This window comes from Acinonyx jubatus, chromosome B1 (genome assembly GCF_027475565.1).
Source record: "Acinonyx jubatus isolate Ajub_Pintada_27869175 chromosome B1, VMU_Ajub_asm_v1.0, whole genome shotgun sequence".
Classification (NCBI taxonomy): Eukaryota; Metazoa; Chordata; class Mammalia; order Carnivora; family Felidae; genus Acinonyx; species Acinonyx jubatus.
Window position 1 is genome coordinate 2,834,232 of NC_069382.1, and position 16,754 is coordinate 2,850,985.

The following is a 16,754-nucleotide window of genomic DNA, read 5'->3' on the forward strand; positions in this document are numbered from 1 at the left end:
GCAAAGGCACTGAGGGGGCACATACAGTTTCACATCAAGCTTTGTGTTTGGCTAGCAGCACACATACTAAAACTGGAACAATAAAGACAAGACTAGCATGGCTCTTGAGCAAGGATGACACACACATTGATGAAATGTTCCATGATTTCTGCATGAACAAAACAAGAAGCTTGATGAGAAACCAGAAGAAAGTAGCAATCATCAAAACAAAACAAAACAAAACAGGGTCTCCTGGGTGGCTCAGTCAGTTAAGCACCTCACTTCAGCTCGGATCATGATCTCAATGTTCTTGGATTCAAGCCCCGCATCGGGCTCTGTGCTGACAGCTCAGAGCCTGGAGCCTGCTTCGGATTCTGTCTCCCTCTCTTTCTGCCCCTCCTCTGCTCACACCCTGTCTCTCTCTCCAAAATAAATAAACATTAAAAAAATTTAAAAAAAACACACAAAAACTAGAGTTGAAATGAACAATAATTGAACTAAAGAATTCAAAAGTTTCAGAAGTAGAGTTGACGACATATGGAAGAAACTACTGGCAATTTGGAGGATAAGACATTGGAAATTACCCAATCAGAGGGAGAAAAGAGGGGCACCTGACTGGCTCGGCTGGTTAGCATCTGACTCTTAATTACAGCTCAGGTCATGATCTCATGGTTTGTAAGTTCTAGCCCTGTGTCAGGCTCTGTGCTGACAGCACGGACCTGCTTGGGATTCTCTCGCTGTCCCTCCCCTGCTCTCTCTCTCTCTCAAAATAAATCAATTAACATTAAAAAAAAGAGGACACAAAAATTTAAAAGGAATGAGAAAGAGTGAGGAAAGCCTATGGGAATTATGGGACACAGTAAAAAGGAAGAATATTTACATGGAAATTCCAGGAGAAATGAAAGAGAATGAGCCATCAAGTATATTTAGAACAATAATGGCCCAAAGCTTCCTGAACCAGAGGAGACAAATGAACATCCAGATCCCCTAGACTCAAAGGACCCCAAATAGGTTGATCCTGCGTTGGGCTGCCCTGAGACACATTTTGATTACATTGTCAAAAGTCAGCAAGAGAAAGGAGGGGAGTTACGTATAAGGAAACCCCCATGAGAACAAACTCAGCCCAAATTAACACAGAAAGGAAATGATAAAGATTAGCGCACAAATAAATGAAATAGAGAACAGGAAAAGAGTAGAAAAGACTAACCAAACTAAGAGTTGGTTCTTTGAAGAGATAAACTACATTGACAAACCCTTAGCTAGGCTGACCAAGGGAAAAAAAGGAAAAGAACTGAAATGAACAAAATTATAAATGATAGAGGAGAAATTACACCTGATACCACAATAGATACAAAGGATCATAAAAGTCTACTATGGACAATTATGCATTAGCAAACTGGGCAACCTAGAAGAAACAGAAAAATTCTTAGAATCCTACAGTTTATAAGACTGAATTAGGAAGAAATGGAAAATCTTAACAGACTGCTATTAATAAGGAGACTGAATCAGTAAGCCAAAATCTCCCAACAAAGAAAAGACCAGGACCATATGGCTTCACTGGCGAATTTTACCAAACATCTAAAGAAGAATTAACATTAATCTTTCTCAAAATCTTCCAAAAAAAAAAAAAAACCACAAACAAACAAGGAGAGAAGACTCAAACTCATTATTTGAGGCCAGCATTATCCTGATACCAAAACCAGAAAAGTACCCTACTAGAAAGGAAAACTAGAGGTCTTATACATTTGGATCAATTTGTTTTCCTCACTTGATAATTTTGTTTTCTGAAGATAATATAGATACTGTCAGATTTTAGTGATTTTCAATTCAATATGTGACTATAAACTGGCCCCTAGGAAGCTGGAATTAATTGTTTCCTCCACTGTGGCTGGGTCTCTGGACTCGTCCTCACAGGCATCGGACTTCACACATGACTTCCTGGTGCACGCCAGAACCATACAGTATTCCCTTCCGGGCTTCCTGTAACGTGCCCTTGCTTCTCTTGGAAAACATATCCCCTCGCTCAAATCAGAAAAGCCCCAAGAAGCTTCAGCTCCAGTAAGCACGTCAATACTTCCCCCAAACTCCCACATTTATGCCACTGATTTCTTGATGAGGAACCCAGTAGATTCAGAAACAAAAGACCGGTGGAATTCTGGAATCGGCGGCTAGAAAGTCCAATTCCAGGCAAGGGCACAGGAGCTCTGTTTCGTGGCTGCTAACGTGGTAGCCCTGTGCCCAAGGAAGACGGGCAGGGGAGGCCAGAAGACACCTAGTGCTCGTCCTGCCACATACTCTTCAGAGTATCTCCTCCTCATCTTTCCACACACTCACTCACAGAACCGTCTAAAGAAAGTCCTAACTCCCACTGCAGTATCCTAGTAGCATCACCCCCGGAATAACTCTCAAATCCATACCTCCTCTGACTCTCACTTAACTCATCTGAACGACCAATATCTCCTGCTTGGAACCATTCAATGCCTGAGTTTCCTTAACTGGCAATCACAGGAGGCGGTTTTGCGCGAGACTGGTGTTTTCAACTTGACCCGCTACACGGTGCCGGTGCTCAGGGTGATGGACACTGACTGAGGGATCCGCTGGTGATTCTGTAGTGGAAGGTTCCCCAAACTAGGGCAGAGAGTGTCCTCATGGGGTGAATGCACTGCTGATTCCTGACATGAGGCTGGGAGCCGGCCGATGAATGCAGAGCCATATTGACGGTGTTCCCTTTCCTCTGAATTATCTCCCCAAACTTCCCTTAGTGGGTTGCTGAATGTCTCATAAAGGAAAGAAGCTTCACTGAGCGATAAAATATTGAGACAAGAATTTCATTGTAAAGGAGGGGTTTTTATACACCACTACCCAACTGGACTCATCACACACTGATGTTACTGTATATATTGTCAAGTGCAGACTGTGGGGATTAACAGGTGGATGAAGTTTCTATACTTTCACTATCCGCTCATTTAATTATGTGTGCCCCCCTGTTGTTTCATATTTTATTGCCACTTCTGTCATGTGCACGTATCTGATGGACCAAAGTGGCAATTTCTAAAGATGACGTATGAAGTAGAAGAGGAGTATCCTAGGTCTATTGACAATTCTGATAAGGTTAGTGATACAGCATTAGAACCTTTTGAATCGTTTCACTGAGCTAATGCTACGTGAAACACAAAGGAACTCTGCCTTGACAACGAAAACCGTTTGTCGTGGGTTTTACGTGGAGAATGTAAGTTGTCCCATTCACTGTGCATCGCTACTGGAAAACACCTTACAAACGCAGTACTGACTTCAGCAAAATTGAGGATGCTTAACTTCAAATCAAAGCCACTCAATGGGTAATTGCGCCGATTATTTTAAAGGCTACTGGAATCTCAAATAGAGTAAAGCTTTCGCTGAGGAACAAAAAGTCACACTGGTGGAGAGGCTCAGGAAGTAAGTCATTTAGCAGCAGAATTTATTGACCAGAAAAGGCAAAGTCAAACCGTTGGTGAAACCTTAGTAATGCAGCATGAAAAACTACAGTGACTATATAGTGACAATTCTCAAATAGGATACAAGGAGCCGAAATACTTTCTACTCTGCACTGCTCCAAAAGTCAACAGGTTGATAACATGTCCCTGATACCGAGAAAGATCTCTACGAAACAGCTCCTCTATCAAGGCAATAGTCAAAAGATCCACTAACAAAACTCGTGGTGAAATTTAAGAATTTTTTTTTCCGCTTTAACTAAGCAAAGACCAAGATGCATTTAATGATTTGCTCTCTTGTCCGGAAACAAGAGATCTTGGAGAAACTCGTGTCAGCATCTGTACAGACCATTCCCATCGATTGTTGACCTCATGGAAGGTTCTGCCTCTACTGCTGAAAGAAACAAACAAAAACAAACAAAAAAACCCTGATGTCCTCACCACACATTGTTTGCTTTGCAGTGGGGTACTTCCTGAAGAGCTTTTGAGCAATGCTGTAAGAAATACTTAACCGGGTAAGATAAAGACAAGTTTCAGAATGTTTCAAGACTGGACACTGAGACAAAGAATGTTACTGACAATGAAAAAGTGGAAGAAATGAGCGTTAGCAGTCCTTTCTCATCAAGTGAACCTGCTGAAGTGGCTTCCTTAGCCCCGTGGAGAAAATGATTTGGCTTGATACAATCATACAACTGAATTTAAAAGGAAATCAGAACATTGGAGAAACCATGCTGCAAAAGAAAATCCTAAAACGTTTCCAGTGATGATTGGGTCTAGAACAGGGAAGGATATCAAATACCACCTGTCATTTTCAAACCTTCTGGAAAAACCACAGAATGGGACCAACTAGTATTTCCCCTCTCTTCACAGAAGTGGAGAGCTGGGTGAGGAACTCTCTCTCCAAATCTTCTGTTCAGCTGGAGAGCTGGACTTTGAGGGAAGAACAAGAATGTGAACTGTGGTCTGATGTCATCACCCCTGCCCAAGCCCCTGGAGTCTGAGGAAGAGGAACATTCCGCCATATCTAAGAAAACGGGAACCCCTTGGCTGCAAGGTGAATTTCTTACATGTGTGAGCAAGCGTCTTGTTTTCAAGCATCAGGAATGAAGACAGAAAGTCACCATTCAGTAAAAAAAAAAAAAAAAAAAATGAAAGTCTTGTGTGCTTAGGTCAGATTTACACTGAGAAGCAAAAAACAATTTTCACATAAAAGAGATACACTTGGTTTTACGTTTGTAGTTATAAAAACCCCACTTCTTGTATGTACACAGACTTATAAGAGGGCAAGAGATCAACACTTGTGTGCACTATTTTTCTATCGTTGTGCCTGTATTTGTGCCTGGCCATATCATGCAACAAGAAAATACGTTCCAATCCTGTGTAAAACTGTAGGTTCTATTTCTATTCTTATTCATTTACTATTTACATAGTAACTTTACTACTTCACACTAATAAGCTTGAGTTTGAGAAAAATGTAATTTAACTTACATATATTTGCTACCTGTAAGTCAAAGCCACTGAGCCTACCTTTATGAAAGGAATAAATTGTTTTGTCGTAAACCAATTATTTAACAGAAACGTATGATGTTTTTCTTGTACGTGTTTAACATTTATGATAGTAATAAAAGAAAAAAAAGTGGGGCTCCTGGGTGGCTCAGTTGGTTAACTGTCCAACCTCAGCTCAGGTCATGATTTCACAGCTTGTGGGTTCAAATCCTGCATTGGGCTGTGTGCTGACAGCTCGGAGCCTGGAGCGTGGTTCAGATTCTAGGTCTCCCTCTCTCTCTGCGCCCCTCTCCCCACCATCTTGTGCTCTGTCTCTGTCTCTCAAATGTAAATACAAAATGTCAAAAAACTTTTTCTTAAAATTTTTTTAATGTTTTATTTATTTTTGAGACAGAGAGAGACAGAGCATGAGCAGGGGAGGAGCAGAGAGAGGGGGAGACACAGAATCGGAAGCAGGCTCCAGGCTCCGAGCTGTCAGCACAGAGGCTGATGCGGGGCTGGGACTCACAGACCGTGAGATCATGACCTGAGCTGAAGCTGGACGCTTAACCGACTGAGCAACACAGGTGCCCCTTAAATGCTCCCGTTCTTAGATTTTACTATAATTTCCCTTATTTTTGATTGGGAAGAGTTCTAGGTAAAAGGCCAGGTAAAGGAAGAAAAGGAAAAAGGAATAAAGGTATCCGGTGTGGAAACAAGGGGCCACAGTATGGCCATCCCTCCAGCTGCCCAACTCCTAAGCCTTGGAGCTGTGTATTAACCTTCTGGATCTTTTCCTCCCATACTCAATCATCAGCAAGTCTTCCGAAGCCTCTTCCTCAGGAATGTATCCAAAATCTGAGAGCCTGCCACTTCTGCCCTCACCCACTTATTCCAACCCCACTGGCCTTTCTGGTGCTTCTCATTTCGTCCAACTCACTCCTACCACAGGACATTGGCACTGCCTACACTGACCTCCCCTCCCCCATCCTCACATCTTCCAAGGCTCAGCTCAGGCGACAGCCCTGCACACAGTCTCTGGCACACATCACACCCACAGTCCATGACCTTGGCCTCATCAACCTCTATCCCTTTGTTAAATTTTACCCGTTCATGGACTTGTTTGTTTGCTTTCCGTGGCACCTATCGGCACCTGGTCTGGGCACCACGGTGTTCCCAGGCCCTAGACAGATGACACGCGGACACTCCGCGGACGTCGTAACTACGTGATGAGCAGACACACAAAGAGGGCACACGCAGCTCGTGTGTGCGTGGTGGAGACGTCTGCTTCCTTGGTTGGAAATGGAGAACAGCGTCGCACCCCTGGCCCCCTCAGCACATCCCTGCTCACATCTCAACGGGAACACAGTAACACCTGTTCTCAGGACGCGCCAGCCACCTGTCAGGATGAGCCTGTACCTACCGCAAGCACCAGTCTCCCTCCGCCTCCAGAGCCGAGGCAGCACTGGATAGTGGTGAAAGAGGTACACTTTACCTCTTCATGACTCCGTTTTCTTACCTTTAAGGCAAAAACTCTAATAACAGAGCCTGTGACATGGAGTGTTTAAGGATTCAGCACAACAGTGGATGAAATGCCTTTCTGTTTCTAAAATTGGTTGATTTCTCCAGCAATATTAGCTAATATCTTCTGGCACTTTCTTTTCTGTATTGTAGTATCTCCCACCCACTCCCATCTTTAAGATATTTGGAAATTCCAACAAACGAATACACTTTTTATGCCAAAATACATTTTAAAATTCATGAGCCTGAAAATTCATTGGCTTTAAGCCTTTGGGTAGACACAGTGGGTAAGTGATCCAGGAGGCAGTGGATGAAACAAACTTATCTGTCTTCTGGGAACCTAGGAGAACAAAATAGATTTTACTGGATATGTGACTTCCATCACAACCAGGCTTGGTTAGCACCCTTTACTTCCCTACTCATGACTTCAGAATTGGTAAATTCCTTTCCAGATTTTTTTTAACAGACAGGGAGAGAGTGCACAAGTGGGAGAGAGAGGCAGTGGGAGGGAGAGAGAGAATCTCAAGCAGGGAGAACATGCACTCCGTGCAGAGCCCTACATGGGGCCTGATCCCACGACCCGGGGATCGTGACCTGATTCAAAATCAAGAGTTGGATACTCAACCCGACTTAGCCACCCAGGCATCCCATCTTTTCAGATTTTTTAAATAGAGGTATAAAAAGGTATTTTTTTTTTTTAAATAATGGTCTTTGCTATTCATAGCTGAGGTCTGATACTCAACCACAGTGTGCTTTGTTATTCTGTGCCATACAGACGTGACTGATGGCAAGAATTATTCACTGTAAGGCATCCCATCCCCTCTGGGCTCAAGCCTGGGGCCAGCCTGGATCTGATGCTCTCTGTGGTTGTAAGCATCATGTCCACTGTGACACAGGCACCTCAGGACATCCCACTTTCCAAATTCCAGACGTGGTTTTACACACTGGAAAGTGAGGCCAGTCATTGTTGGACCCGAGGACAGATTTCCCCAATCCTGCAGGGGCATTGACACCCCAGGTCTAGAATGGGAAAGATGTTCCATGACAGAGCCTTGACTACAAGGAAGGGGATTTTGTGGACTCATGTTCTGAAGTACTGGACGGAATGGCGAGGCCATTACAGTAATCGTGCAAAAGCAGTTTTACAGTCACAGTGGAATCCTTTCACCCCTCTGAGACACAGAGGTGTGGTTCTGTGACAGAGAGCAGGGCTATCCACAGGGAAACAGCACTATTATTTGGAAGGAAGGACAGAGAATTACTGGAAAGTTGAAAAATGTCTTGATATGAAGCTTGAAAACTGATGGTTTATACCACCTATATGGTGTAAACGTTCTCCTTAGAAATCAGATCAGCACACAGACTTTGAGGTTTTACGTATTTTAAATACAGGAATCTTAAATCTCCATTACACTTTGAAATAAGTAGTATATGCCAAATTAAGGGGTTCTCAAAAATGTCTTTTTAGAAAGAGCATTTTTAGGCACTTGTAAAGGTCCTTCTGAACTGTGCTAACCTTCCTTTAGACATCAGAAAATTAAATCACCCTAAGTAGACTGCAAACATCGTCAGAACTGGGTTAGCCTGAATCAGACAAACGGAAGTGGGGAGACATGTGGATCCTGATGCAGGAGACATTTTCTTAAGCTAAGAGGATTCAAATCTGACGTGCGTTGTACAGGTCTGTTCTGACTCAGGAATGTCTGCACTGACATACTCCACTCACAGAACCCACATGTGCCCGCTATAGGGTCAGGAGGTCCACATAAACTGTGTTTTACTCTAGGTCAATTCAATGCGCATAAAAAGTAACTCCACTTTGAACATCGGTATGGAAGAACAGAACTATTTTCATTAATTTTTAAATGTGAGTTTTCTTTGAAATTGATACAATTATGGAAAGTTACTTACTTTAAATCGAAATGAATGATGCTTATTTCTTGAAATTCATGGAGGCAGAAAATGTATTATGTGTTGAAGACAGCCTAGAAGAGGGTTACTATTGCAGGAGTAGTTTACCCCATATCATAGACACGCCATTTTACTGTCCATCATGTGAGGAGATTTTAAAGTGTGACACTGGAGAAATGAATGTACTTAAGGAATAGACGTACATGACTCCTAAAACCAATCAGCAAGCCAACCAACTGACCATCCAGCCAGCCAACCAACCAACCAATTAATCACGGAAAGGAAAAAAAAAACCCCACTCTGAATGCCTTTTGTCAGATAATGTAAGGTTGGGATAAATACAATAAAATTAATTTATGGATACATGAGACTACACTTAAATAGGGTCTGTACTAACATGACAGTATTTCAGATTTATAGGAGGACCACCATCACAAATTTGCTAAAGTATGAATACACTAGCCACTTTCTTTTCAGGGATTAAAAAAAATTAATGCTTATTTATTTTGTGAGAGAGAGACAGCAGGAGTGGGGGAGGGGCGGAGAGAAAGGGATAGAGAGAATTCCAAGCAGGCTCCACACTGTTGGCGCAGAGCGGGATGTGGGGCTCGAATTCACAAAGTGAGATCACGACCTGAGCCAAAATCAAATCATGGCCCGAGATCAAGACCTGAGTTGAAGAGTCAGATGCCCAACTGAGCTGCCCAGATACCCTCAGGGATTTTTTTTTATGTTTATTTATTTATTTTTGAGAGATAGAGACAGGCGGGAGGCAGAGAGAGGGAGAGAGAGAATCCCAAGAAGGCTCCACACTGTTAGCACAGAGCTTGACGCGGGGCTCGAACTCACGATCCCTGAGATCATGACCTGAGGTGATGTCGGACACTTAACCGACTGAGCTGCCCAGGCACCCCCTTTAAGGGATTTCTATAATAATTTGGAGGTCATGAATTGCCTCTTCGGATAAGCCAATTTATAAAACAAAGTATGTGACACAGGTGGCTGATCCATAATCTAATCTTATATCTGCTTAGTGCCTTAGCTTCTTTACTATTATGAGAATTTGTCAGAAGACTAGATGCCTCAAAACTGACAACGCTCTAGAGGTAGGATATCCATGGCAACCGAGGCAAGAAGAACCTAATGGGGAAGGCGAGACTGTACAGGTTTTGAGTAGTCAACAACTACAGCGGGACTTTGCTGGACCCATGACAGTAACAGTGATGGCCACTGCAGCACTGCTTGTGAGAACAACATTTTGGAAACAACCAAAATATCTATGACCTTGGAATGGCTGAACAGGTTTTAGTATAGTCATACTTAACAGACACTGAAAATATTAAAGTGAGTGAGTAGACACATAACAAATAGATCGAAAGAGATGTTCATGTTTTATTGAGTAAAAATTAAGCAAGGAATTGCTTATAATAATATTTGTCTTTACTTTATATATGTGTGTATACATTCCATCATATGTACGTATATATACACACACATAAATACATATACCGATACATGCATATACAAATATCCATATTTATATGGTGACAGAAAAGCAGAAAAGATTCCTATGTGGTGTGCAGAGAGTAGAACTTAATTTGTTCATATATTAAATCATAGAATTTTGATGACATTTACTTTCTCTGTGTTTTATTTTCCAAAGAGAACTGAAACATACATTAATAATTTAGAATAACAATATGTGTATGTATGTGCTCTTAAGGGTTATATTATAAATTCATTACTACTGTATCTCATTCACATCTAGGTCAATGCTTTCCACAGAATAGACAAAATATAAAAAGAGGATAGACAAGAAGTATTCTTTATGAGAGTAGCAACTTGAGGCAGAAATGAGGATAATATTTTATTGTGTGAGAACAATGAAAGGAAAAGCTTGAAGAGAAGAAAGGGACGTGGGGTGGGGGAAACAGGGCAATATTATTCAAAGGGTACAAACTTTCATGATGCAAGATGACTAATTCTGGAGACGTAATGTATAGTGCTGTGACTAGTAACCATACTGTATTACACACTTGAAATTTGCCATAAGAATGGATTTCAACTGCTCTCACAATTAAGGTGAACTCAATTACCCTAATTTAAAAGGAAAGCTAACTATGTGAGGTGATGAATAGGTCACTTGGCTTGATTCTGGTAGTCCCTTCACAATGTTTACATATATTGAAACATCATGTTTTATACCTTAAATCTATACAATTTTGTATTTGTCAAATATACCTCAATAAAACTTGGGGGAATCTGCAGAAGTTCATACTATAACTTTGAGTAAACAAATATTAGACATATAATCTTAATCTGTTGACTTTATGATTATTGAATGTCATTGTTATGATAAATTCCTTCTTTCAGGACAATTCTGCCATGACAACCTCTGGCAATTGTATTCTAAAATAAAGCTGCTTAAGTTTTACATTTTGCAAAAGGAGGAGGAGAAGGAGGAAGAAGTGGAGAAAGAGGAGGAGGAGCCAGGAGGACATAGGTACATATCGAAAGTGGTAGGAAACACCGTGAAACCTTCTGGCTAGTTTAATACGAAGTGTGAATCGGGTACAGTCACGCGCACGGCACATTGGCAAGTGTGTGCTATAAACACAGCTGGGTCTGAGGAAGACGGCGAGTGGAGGAAACCAGCCTCGGATCTGGAGGAGGGCCAGAGCTGGGGGGGGCAGGGAGCTTGCTGCTACAGCAACCCAATATTGGGGTGAAGAAATGTCCAAAAGAAGGGAAGGGCTTAGAATCAAAAATAGGCAGGACTGGACAGCCCCACAGTTGCCGCCATGATGAGATCCTGAAGCAAGACTCCCACAGTCACCTCAACATGGTGGCCAAAGGACTAACTGACCGGTCAGTAGAAATGGCCAACAGATGGTGGCATCTAGGTTTCGTTGAGTTGGTGAGGGTTTTTATCTTAGCCTGGTTATGTTAACTGGAATACCAAATGCTTCAGAACATCCACAGATGGAAAATATTGACAGAAAACAAATCCAACGAGGAGCAGAAGTCATCAGAACCATATGTCAAGAGAACCAGGGCTAGGAAAACTGAAAGTTCTACATGAGTAACCAGAAAAAAACAGGACGCCGACCAACTACTATGATACCTTGAGCAGAACATACTCTGCACTGCCGGTGTTTTCCTAACAAGTGGTAGACAAATCAATGGCAGGAAGTGCCACTGGGGGAAGGACCCTGAGCGCCTCTGTGTGATGACAAGAGCCATGGGGCATGGCAGATGCTGAGGAAGAGTGGTCTGCAGGCAGGCAGTGCTGAGGGAGGCCCTGCGTAGAGCTGTGGACAGGATCGGGCTGCAGGGCCCACGAACAAGCCACAACAAGCATTGAGAAATGTGAGCAAAGCCCGGACAAGGCCCAGCAGAATGCAGAGAAATGTGTCTGCACAGGAGGAGGAAAATAGGGGCGCGTTAGGGAACAGAGCTGCTTAACTGGGCTGGGATGTGTGTTTGGGGATCTAGAATCAAGTGAGAGAAGTTGGTAAATTTCTCAGTGCCGAGCTACGTGGAGGTTTTCACTTCATTCTCAAGACATCGGGTGCAATCAGTGAAGACCACAGCCTAGACGTTATCCCTGAGGATTCAGCCAACTAGTCCCAAGGGCACATCCCCAAGGAAGGTATTCAGAGGCAGGCTGAGCTCGGGCAGGGCAAGAGGGCACAGGCAAAGTATGGGCGCCCAATGATTTCAGCTGATACGTGAGCTCCACTGTGAAAATTCCGTATCTGAAAGAACTTAGTAAAAGCTTGCTTCGCTGAAGATTTTACATAACCGTCACTCAGTTTCCTGAACCCTGCATCAAGAGACACTCATTTTACATATAAATTTAAAATATTTATGTATGTGTATATATGCTTGCTCCTGAGGACTTTTTAATTTTTTTTTAAATATAACTTATTGTCAAATTGGTCTCCATACGACACCCAGTGCTCATCCCAACAGGTGCCCTCTGCACTGCCCATCACCCACTTTCCCCTCCCTCCCACCCCCCATCCATCCTCAATCTAGTCTCAGTTTTTAAGAGTCTCCTATGGTTTGCCTCCCTCCCTCTCTGTTTGTAACTTTTGAGGACTTGTCATTCAAATGTCAGGGTTTTTTATTTCAATTATGTGCCAATCATAATTTTAATTTTCCCTTCCTTTTTCATTCATTTGATTATTTATATACATTGCTTATATACGTGTGTGTGTGTGTGTGTGTGTGTGTGTGTGTGTGTGTGTGTATAGCAAGATGCAGATCTTTGGTGTCATACATTTCTAGATGAAATGTATATGGTTGAGTATCTTGATCATGTATCTATATAGGGCTCTGCAAATCAGTCAAATGTGGTATTAAAACTGCTTCTAGGGGTGTGTGGGTGGCTAGGTCAGTTAAGCATCCTGCTCTTGATTTCGGCTCAGGTCATGATCTCATGGTTGATGGGTTAGAGCCCCACATTAGGGTTTCTGCTGTCAGCAAAGAGCTCATTTCAAATCCTATGCCCCTCCTCTGCTTGCTCTCTCTTTCTCTCTCTCCCTCAAAAATAAAAAAAAAAAAAACCCTTAAAAAAAACACCTATATTATTCCATATTTGCCCTCTTTACAGAAGACTTCTCACCATACCCGATGACACCAGACATTGGAACTCTTCAGAATCCCAAATGTCCTAAGTGGGTTTTATAAACATGAAATATTTCATTAAGAACAGCTTCATTCACGGTGTTGAATTTAGAAGCGATCCTGTGAGATAAACTCATTGGTTCAGTCATCTGAAAAAACGTGTCATATGAAATATAAGCCTTTTTTTCAACAACAAAAAATTCCTATTGCAAGTAAGTTCAAAATGACTTCACTGACTTCAATGAAGCCATATGGGGGCCAGCTGCCACCTATTATGAAAATAGTAATCATTGTGTTTCTCCACTGTAAGCACCTTTAAAAGGAAGGTACGATGCTACATCCCTCTTCCGCCTCACAGATTTATTCCGTTCTATGGACAGCTGTTCAGCATCTGACTGTGGAGAGATGGCCACAGGGTAAGAATCAGTGTGGCTCCCTGCTCCCCCTCCAATGCCAGGGGACAGTTATCAACACACTTCACACTTCAGTGCAAACCAGCAAAAACAATTACCAGGTCATTAACACGGTCTTTCAAATACACACATCAAGTCATCACTTAGAGAATTGTGAAGGCAAGCAGAACACAGTATCCAGACCTCTGGAATATTCTCTTTTTAAGTCTGCGCCTCGTTAGGAACCACTGGGTAATTGGCAAAAATACAGACCAGCAAGTGCAATGTAACACAATATGGGGAAGCCAACTGCTTGCAAAATATTAACCACAACTGAGCTTAATAGTGTCAAATGTACCTTTTGTGTTATATGCAATACATGTTCTGATGAAAATAATACTTTATCTGGAAGCATATTTGTACAAAATATGCAGCTGTTAAGGACACAAATAATATGTAGATTTGTAGCACTGTTGGCCTGCAAATAGTTATATATATATATACATTTTTACAAAGGTGTATCTGGGTGGCTCAGTCGGTTAAACATCTGAATCTTGATTTTGGCTCAGGTCATGGTCTCCTGGTTAATAAGCTCGAGCCCCACAACGGGCTCTGTGCTGACAGGGCAGAGCCTGCTTGGGACTCTTGATCTCTCTCTCTCTCTCTCTCTCTCTCTGCACCTCCCCTGTTCATGCTCTCCCTCTCTCTCTGTCTCTCTTTCTCAAAATAAACAAACAAACAAAAACTTCAATTAAGGCACGACCTTCTTTGCCTCCCCAGTGATATAAAACAGTAAATGCTTGGTCATAATTACAGCCATTTATTAAAAATCATTTATTAGTTCTCACTACAGGCCATTCAACCGTGCAAGAGAGTGTAAATTCAAAGATGTGACAGACAGAGGCTTGCTTGCAGAAGGTAATTTAAGTAACTTATTTCATTTCATTTAAAATTCCTAAGATGTACCTTTACATTGTGTGCCGTTAATAAATAAACAAATAAAAAATATTTTAAAAAGACACATGTTTAATTGTGTAGCTTTGAGCAAGTTAGGAATTGGTCACACAACGCTATTACTGTTTGGGGAATTTGTCCTGTATTTTGGGAGATTTGACCATTTCTCCTGCCTTCCGTTGAAATTCTGGGAGTATGGAAGTAATCCTTTTACAACTACAGAAGGGAAAATAACACACAGTTTCTTCTACTTGTGGATATTTTTCCCTTTGTCCCTTCACAGGGTGACACAGGTCCTGGTTTACTTGGATAGTTACAGTTTTTGACTGTTTCCAGATTTATTATTAATACATTATCCTTTAAGAGTTTTGGTTCAGATAATAAAGAATATGGTCAACCCATTAATTAGTTCATCGGTTTGCAACAAAGTATAGAATTTCTGCCATGAATCTGATGATAAATATTGCTTCAATCATTCAATAACATGCATTTTCACCCCAGTACCTGGTTTTTGTTCAGGGTGTATGAACAGGTGCATGAGCTTGCAGCAGTACAATACTTTTCAAGATCCGAGAGTTTAATAGCATGGCTGGGGACTAAGCATGCAGGAACAAGTGACAAAATGAGAGTGGAGCGATGTCAGTTGCCCTGCCGTGAAAGATCTTACGAAAAGGACTTTCTCCCATGGACCATAGAAAATTACTGAGGATATAATGCTGAAATACAACAGAGTCATATTTTACCTTTGTTCTCAATGTTGTTGAAATGCAGACATCTATACAATGCGGTGGGAGTTTCCATGAGCACACTTTTAGCACAGGGTAAGTATTTGGGCAATAAGCATCAAAATTATAAGTGTGTGTAAATTATTACTATAATTCTAATTCAAGGACTTTAACCTACTGAAATAGCGGCCAAGACAGCGAACATAAATATGTCTGTTGAAGCACTGTTCATAATGACAGAGAATGGTGCAGTCTAAAGACCTGTTTAAAGGAAGAAGCTGATAGAATTAAATACTCTGCACCTATTAAAAATGGCAAATTACATATATATATGTAATTACATATACAAATTACATTAGGATGGAAATATATATATAGACAGATAGATATAGATATATATAGATATATATCCTGCATCCATTATAAATGAATTATATATGGATATATATTATATATTTGCATTATATGTGTGTATATACATATATATGTACATATATATACATATATATATATGCAGTGCATTATAAAGTAACAATGATCTGTAAAATTTTGGCATATCTAAAATTAGAAGATGTCATTAAGAAGAAAAAGGAGGAAGGAGGAGGAAGGAAATAAAGGAAAACTATGTTCTTGCATATGTGTTTGTGATTACAAACATAGAGATAAAAGTCTTACAAAAAGTATGCACCGAAAGTCAGCACTGCTCATCTTTGGGACTGAAATACTTAGTTCCTTTGGTTTTTGTTTTCTAGTTATCTGTGTCATTTGATTTTGCAAAACAGCGATCATGTATTTGTTTTATTACATGCACATTTATACACATATTTAGTTTTTAGAAAAGATATTTCCCATTTATTGTGGAAGATAAATTAGGACGGTGGAGAACAGAATACGACAAACAGCTGGGCTATCTCACAGCAATACATGGTGCACGCTGACAGAAGTGGCTGACCTAGAAGAGTCACTAGTGGAAAAGGGAGAGTGTATCCAGAAGGTCTTGGCGTGAAGGAAAGATGCTCAACTAGAGGTGACAGAGGAGGAAATGAGTCTAGGATAAAGGTTGTTTTCTGGATTGCATGACAAGATGAACTCAGAGAAAGGCTCTAGGAGGGGCAACAGACTGCTGAGCAAGAGAGAACGAATCTTCTCTGTATCTCTCTACACCAAATGCTATTATGATGCCCCAGAAATGCCCTGGGCTTTCTGGACTTGCAGTACTATGTTCAGGTAAGTTGATTACATGACTGATCACTCCCATCAGAGAAGAGAGTCCTCCAAGCAATGGAATGCAAAGAAACTCCACGTACGGAGAAGAGACTGGGAGGCGATCCTATAATTGTAGCAGTAGCATTAATAACTTAGAGGTATTCCCATATATGCACATTCATCTGACAAATGGAGAAATACCATTAGTTTGTATACATAGTATTATCAGTATTCAGATTATGCGGCAAATGAGGCAACTGACAGAGAGACTTTATGTCTTTTTGAAACCACACAGCTAGGAAACGGGCAAAGGCTGGAACCTGGGGCTTTAAGTAACATACCTGGTTCTCCTTACACCTTTCCACTGCCCTATATGACCCCACAATCATGTGTGTGGGGAGAGACCATCCCCAAATTTTAAACATCTCTTCAAGTGATTGGGAGAAGGAAAGGAAGTAAAGAGAGGCCAGAGAAAAAGA

The 16,754-nt window shown here is 41.4% G+C and overlaps 1 protein-coding gene and 1 non-coding gene across 4 annotated transcripts in view; one reads left to right on the forward strand and one right to left on the reverse strand.

Annotated features, from left to right (window-relative positions):
* Positions 1 to 16,754, reverse strand: part of CSMD1 (CUB and Sushi multiple domains 1) — a 1,996,605-nt gene that overhangs the window by 524,916 nt on the left and 1,454,935 nt on the right. The window lies entirely within an intron of this gene.
* On the forward strand, positions 44 to 149 carry LOC113596549 (U6 spliceosomal RNA). The gene has a single exon (XR_003417307.1). It is a non-coding gene; the product is annotated as a U6 spliceosomal RNA (small nuclear RNA).